At 47.1% G+C, this 6,188-nt stretch overlaps 1 protein-coding gene across 6 annotated transcripts in view; it reads right to left on the reverse strand.

The window, feature by feature from the left end:
* The window catches only part of ASAP1 (ArfGAP with SH3 domain, ankyrin repeat and PH domain 1), a 314,485-nt gene that overhangs the window by 274,939 nt on the left and 33,358 nt on the right, over positions 1-6,188 (reverse strand). The gene's annotated exons all lie outside the window — the stretch shown is intronic.

Raw genomic sequence — 6,188 nt, forward strand, 5'->3', positions numbered from 1 at the left:
GGGGGGCCGCGGGGCTTGCGGGGCCCCGGAAGCCAACTTCCCGGCGCCGCCCCCGGAGCGGTTACTTCAGCAAGCTCGTTACGCCAGCGTTCTGCGAGAAGAGGGACCAAAAAAAGTTGCGCGCGTTCTTTTTTAGTCCCGAGTGGGTGCAGGAAGCGAGGCCGCGAGAGCCGCCTCCTGCTGCGAGGGCCGCAGGCCGAGCGAAAAGGGTGCGGGCGCAGGGTCGGCCCCGGGGCCCGGAGCGAGGAGCCACCCGGCGCCCCGGCTTGCAACCGCGCTCTCGCTGGGCTCCCGCCCAAGGTCTCCGTGCAGGGTGCTCCCCCCGCCGTTGGAAGGCGAGTTCTGTGCGGTTTGCTTGGGTTGCTAAAATGCTAAGACAAATGAAAGGATTTTTGCTTTTGTACAATTTTCTAATCTTCCATTTGCACTATAATTTTTTTTTTTAACCCGCAGGACACATGAGGGTCAGGAGTGCAAAAGGCATTTCCGGAGGTGCAAATGGCGTACAACGCTCAGCAGATGCCAAATTTCAGCGGAGAAAGCACCAACAGATTGCTCATTCCCTGGTCCCGGCAGATGGCTATTTTAACTAGCTCAATCTACTTAGGCCAAAGAATCCATTTAATTTCTCACCACTGATTGCGGATAAAATTGGTTTAAAAAAAAAGAAAAGAAGAAAGCCAGGCCCTTGAGAAGCTTCCCATGGATCGGTTCCTGTAATTGGACTCAACAGGAGCAGCCTTAGAAAGTCCTCTCCAAATGCGCCCCCTTAGGGCGGAAGGTTGGCCCTGTGGCCTCCCCTAAGATTGGGTTTCTGCCATCTTGTATGGTTAAGTAGTCCCTGGTCCTTACCCACAACTACAATGGCGTGCCCAAGGCAGAGACCTTATCTAGCATTGGTCCTAGCACAGAGAAGTAGCCTAGTGTCATATGCCAGGGCATCACCCGGCTGTCAGCAAATAGTTACTAATGGCCTACTACATGTCCTGGAGATTCGGTAATGACAGTGTCCCTGCTCTCATGAGCTTACCTTCTGGTAGGGAAACAGACAACCAACAAATATGTGATAGGAGTGGAGTGCATATAAAATAAAGTGATGGAGGCGCCAGGGCATAAGGAATGATGAGAGAAGGCCTCTGTGACGTGGTGACATCTTGGACAGAAAAGGAAAGAGAAGAGAAGCTGAGTTCCAGAGATACCCTGTTGGCTATGGGATCTAGGCCTTTAGTTGCCTCACAAGATGAACCAATTTTTACTCCATGAGGCTGTTAAATAATAATAGATGAGAGGGCGCCTGGGTGGGAATCCGTTAAGCATCCGAAGCTTAGTTTTGGCTCAGGTCATGATCTCACAGTTTCGTGAGTTCGAGCCCCGTGTCAGGCTCTGTGCTGACAATGCGGAGCCTGCCTGGGACTGTCGCTCTCCCTCTCCCTCTGCCCCTTCCCCACTTGCACTGTCTCTGTCTCTCTCGAAATAAATGAATAAACTTTACAAACCTCTGCTACCCCACAGACCAGTTGAGTAGAAAACCCAACACTAGGATTTCCATTCACTCCAAGAAGGTCTTCCTCAAGGCTGGAAGTCAGTTTTGACTTTGACTTTGCATTGATTCTATTCTCCTCCGTATTGCAAGTGACCTAATGCCTGTCGCTTCCTCTGGGCTGGGTTGCTCCTTCCATTCTAAATGTGTGACGTATACAAACGCTTGATAAACACGAGCTGTTATTAAAAGACCGAGAGTCGGTCAATAATTGCCTCAGTTCCGAGAGCCCTGGATTCCTGAGCTTTCTCTCCTAATAACTGATACTGTCACCTTGGGCCTTAGTGCCATCACTTGTAAAATAAAGGGGTGAGGGTGCCACAATGATCACAGAGATCCCTCCCAGCTGGAGCTGAGTCTGTGTATACCCTTGGCCTGACAATGGAACGAATCAAGTTTATTACAAGAAGCTAAGCTAGCTGCAATGGTAAACAGCCAGGGATTTCTTTCGTGACTGAATTCACAGTCAAAATGCTACCATCAGTTGTCTCAGTTCTACTTGCAGATTATTTTATACAGCTCCTCCTCCCCATCTCCTCTGGCCAGGAAAGGAAGAGTGAACAATGAGATATTGTGCCCCGGTTAAGTATATACCTCCTCAGACTGGTCTGCAATTAGAATTTCAAAGGTTCACACCTCTACCCACCATTTCTGGGGTTCATGGGCCATAATCCTCTTTAAATTTGAAACCGTGGCCCAGTGCAGGCCATCTGCACCTCTCATTTTCTCGAATACCTTGAAAACCATTCCTGGAGATCTGAAAGCAAAAAGGGTCTGATGTAAGCAAAACTTAAAACGCCGGATTTCTTTGTGTGGAGCTGCTCGGAAATACACATCATCCTGTTTCAGAGCCAGGAAACACACACACGCATATGTATACTTACACATGCCCGGCTTTGTGTAAAGCACTTGTCTTTGTCGTTATCATCATCCCCATCAGGGCGTGTTCACACTCCTCATGCAGTTTCTTACTCTGAGCCCTGCTGACTGGGGTAAGACAGTGGTCCTTGCAGCATGCTTTCTGTCTCCTTGCAAAGACGCAGTAAGAAGAGCTGTGGCCTATCTTCATGGACAGCGATGTCATTATCGCCCCCAATGTCATCAGGGAACTGGCGGACTTCTGTTTCCAAGTACAGGCTTCACTCCGGCCTACCAACTAACAACCAAGGGGGTGTATGTGCAAGATGGCCAACAACATACCAGGGAAGGGAGAGTAGGGGTGGGGAGTTTGGGGTGCTCCCTGAGCGTCAGAAACTAAGAAGAGCTGTTAGTGCTCTGATCCAGAGTGCCAGTCAACATCCCAACCTGACGGGATGGAATTTACAGCATTCATCAAAGGCTTCCAATGCCTTCATGGGACAGGAGCAATACTGTAGGAAGAGAATATGCTCTGTGTTACGTGGACCAAGGCTGGAATCTCTATTCTGTTGGTTATCAGTCTCGTCTTCTCAAATGCAAAATTAGCGCAATAATAAAACTACACTACAGAGGCGCCTGGGTGGCACAGTCGGTTAAGTGTCCGACTTCGGCTCAGGTCATGATCTCGCGGTCCGTGAGTTCGAGCCCCGCGTCAGGCTCTGGGCTGATGGCTCAGAGCCTGGAGCCTGTTTCCGATTCTGTGTCTCCCTCTCTCTGCCCCTCCCCCGTTCATGCTCTGTCTCTCTCTGTCCCCAAAATAAATAAATGTTGAAAAAAAAAATGTAAAAAAAAAAAAAAAACTACACTACAGGTTGTTAGGTGAAATAAAATGAGAGAATGTGGATAAAGTGGTTGACACATAGTGAATAATCAACCAATGTTAGTTCCCTTTGAACTCCCTTTTTATGTGAAGTATGACTAAAAATACATCTCTTTTCATTCCGGGACTCAGATCTCTAAATTAGTCAGTCACCTGGAGGAGGAAAAAGGAGGTGGGGGGAAGGCCACATAGCAATTCCAAAGTATGAGATCTCAGATTTGAGAATCATCTTCAGAGACCTAGCTTATTCTTGTAAGTGTCCTTTGTGAAGTCAAATCCATTAGTGATGGTTTTGGACTTTGGAAGTAAACAGACAGGATCTAGAGTCCAACAGAATGAATACTAATCAGGATCAGAAATGAGTTAGGGCCATAAAATAAAAGCTTCATTTTCATGGAACATAGTTCCTGTAAAGAAGGACATTCTAAGCAAGGCAACTCCTAGAGGATAGAACAGGGCATTTATTTTGCAGGAGCATGAGTTCTAGCTAAGAAAGACGTGGACTCATATCTCTGCCACGTAGCAGCTACAAGAACTTGTTGAAGTCATTCACTTTTCTAGGTCTCAGTTTTCACATCTGAAAGATGGGAGGCAGGGATAATACCCATGTTTTAGTGCTCTGAGGATTCAGTGAGCTAAGCCACATAAAGTGCTCATGAACAGACAGTGCTTATCTTAGATAATATAGCAGACAATACTTTTCGGATCATACGGGAATATTGAAAACCTTATCTGGAGATATAAATTCTGACATTCCTTCCCCCAAAATAAAAAAGAAATGGAGACTTGCTATGTAGCAGACACTTTGCTAAGTGAATTGAATTAGAAGTTTGGGCCCACGTGTCCTACCTTTAAACTTCATGACAACTTTATAAAGTAAGTATAATTATCCCAGATTTACTGGAGAGAAAGTTATGGCTACCGAGGTATAGAATAGCACTTTCTGAATTCCTATCCTGGGCCAGGCACTGTACCAGTGGTTATGTATGCAGCATCTGAATTCATTCATATAACAGCCCTGACGTGGGAGTATTATAATGGAAACTGACACAAACGAAATCTCACTGCAAGTTAATATTCCTGAGCCTGGCATACTAAATGCAATGCTTTTGCCACAGCCTGCAAAGTCAGTCTCCTGACTGTAGCTCGCATAGCGCTACTGTTATTTTTCCCAGTCCAGGCAACCGAGAACGGATTCTTATTTCCTTATTTTACCTGATAACTTATGAATTCGTTTTCTATCATCTTAATGAAGTGCCAGAAGAGAGGAAAGCACTGTGGAATGAGGGGAGGGGGGCACAAGGAGGGAGGGATGCATTTCACTTCATGTGTTTTACTGCTAGGCTCATGTTGCCGTATTCTCCCTAAGCTAAATAAAGACTGCTTTTGTCATGTGTCTTGTATGAGTGCTTCCCAAGTGCATTCATGCAATTTCATGCAATGAAAAAAATAAAAAGCCTATTCTAGTCCCAAATGTACTTAATTTAAATACTCCAAGTAAACCACTCGAGCGTTCTCAGAAAGTCAAGAGGAGAAAGAACATGGTTTATGTGGAGACAAAATCTACTCTCTCCACCTCCCTGTTTCCTGACTGTTCCTTCTGATGGAGAGAAGAAAATCAGGCAGAGCGCTGGAACCTGAAGACTCACGGTACAAGTATGAACTAAATGAACCCGGGAATATATTTCTGTCTGTCCTGTGAAACGATAATAGTATCCACTAACAATGGCTGTGCTTATTATATGCCCTGCACTATTCTGAGTCATTGCAGGCGTGACCTCGCTAAACAGCAGCGACCATATAAAGCAGGTACTTGTATTCTCCCCCATTTTATACAAGGGGGAAGCCTGAGGTCACCTTGGCAAGTGGGGGAGCAAGACTGACCAGTCTGACTTCACAGTCCATGTAATTGGCCACCTTGCATCACAAGCTCATCCAAGAACGTGGGTCCACGGCCCCAGGATAATTTTCTCTCCCATACGTGGTTATCTTTTTTTTTCCTGGGGAACTCATCACAAATCAACTCAAACGCAAGCTTTGAGTTGGTCTGGAGGGTACTCCCCTTGCCCATTTCTGCAGCTGAGGCTAATCTTCCTGTGGATGTCTGCAATATAGCCTTTTTCACTCTGGATAAGCAACGGGGGATGGATGCTGGCTCTGTGCGCAGGGACTTCAGACTTGCTACACGTGGAGACACTGAGCATCTCCCCAGTGACAAGTGGCAGGGCTCAGCTCAGAACTCAGATCTTCCTACTGACTTTCTTGTACTACAAAATTCTCAGCCTGTCAATCCCTGAGGGCGCTGGGAGACTGAATCTATCCTTCTCTGTGTCATCACCTACATCCCTGAGGTTCCTGGAGGCCCAGGCTTGGCATTTTACGAGCACCGTCTCCTGCAATCTCCCGTGTAGCCTAGTGAGCTACCATGCTTTCTGCTGAGAGAACTCCCCCACGGGCACAAGCTGCTCAAGGTCGAGGGTCAATCAGTGGAGAACTACTGTTCACAGCCAACGGAAACATAAACCCTGCAGACTTCCCCCCCACAGAAGGCACTGCCCGGTACAGGTCCCCTGGGGCTCCCAATAAATGTGTCTGGGATTGAACTGGCTCCCTTTTACGGACTACATCATTTCTCGTCCGTCAGTCCGTCCGTCCTTCCTTCCTTCCTTCCCTCCCTCTTTCTTTCTTTCTTTCTTTCTTTCTTTCTTTCTTTCTTTCTTTCTTTCTTTCTTTCTTTCTTCCTGAGAGAGAGCATGAGCAGGGGAGGGGCACAGAGTGAGAGAGACACAGAATCCAAAGCAGGCTCCAGGCTCTGAGTTGTCAGCACAGAGCCTGATGCAGGGCTCGAACTCACGAACCGAGAGATTATGACCTGAGCCAAAGTCAGATGCTTAACCGACCTGAGCCACC

Source organism: Herpailurus yagouaroundi, unplaced genomic scaffold (assembly GCF_014898765.1).
Source record: "Herpailurus yagouaroundi ecotype Mexico unplaced genomic scaffold, PumYag 186, whole genome shotgun sequence".
In the NCBI taxonomy this organism is placed as follows: Eukaryota; Metazoa; Chordata; class Mammalia; order Carnivora; family Felidae; genus Herpailurus; species Herpailurus yagouaroundi.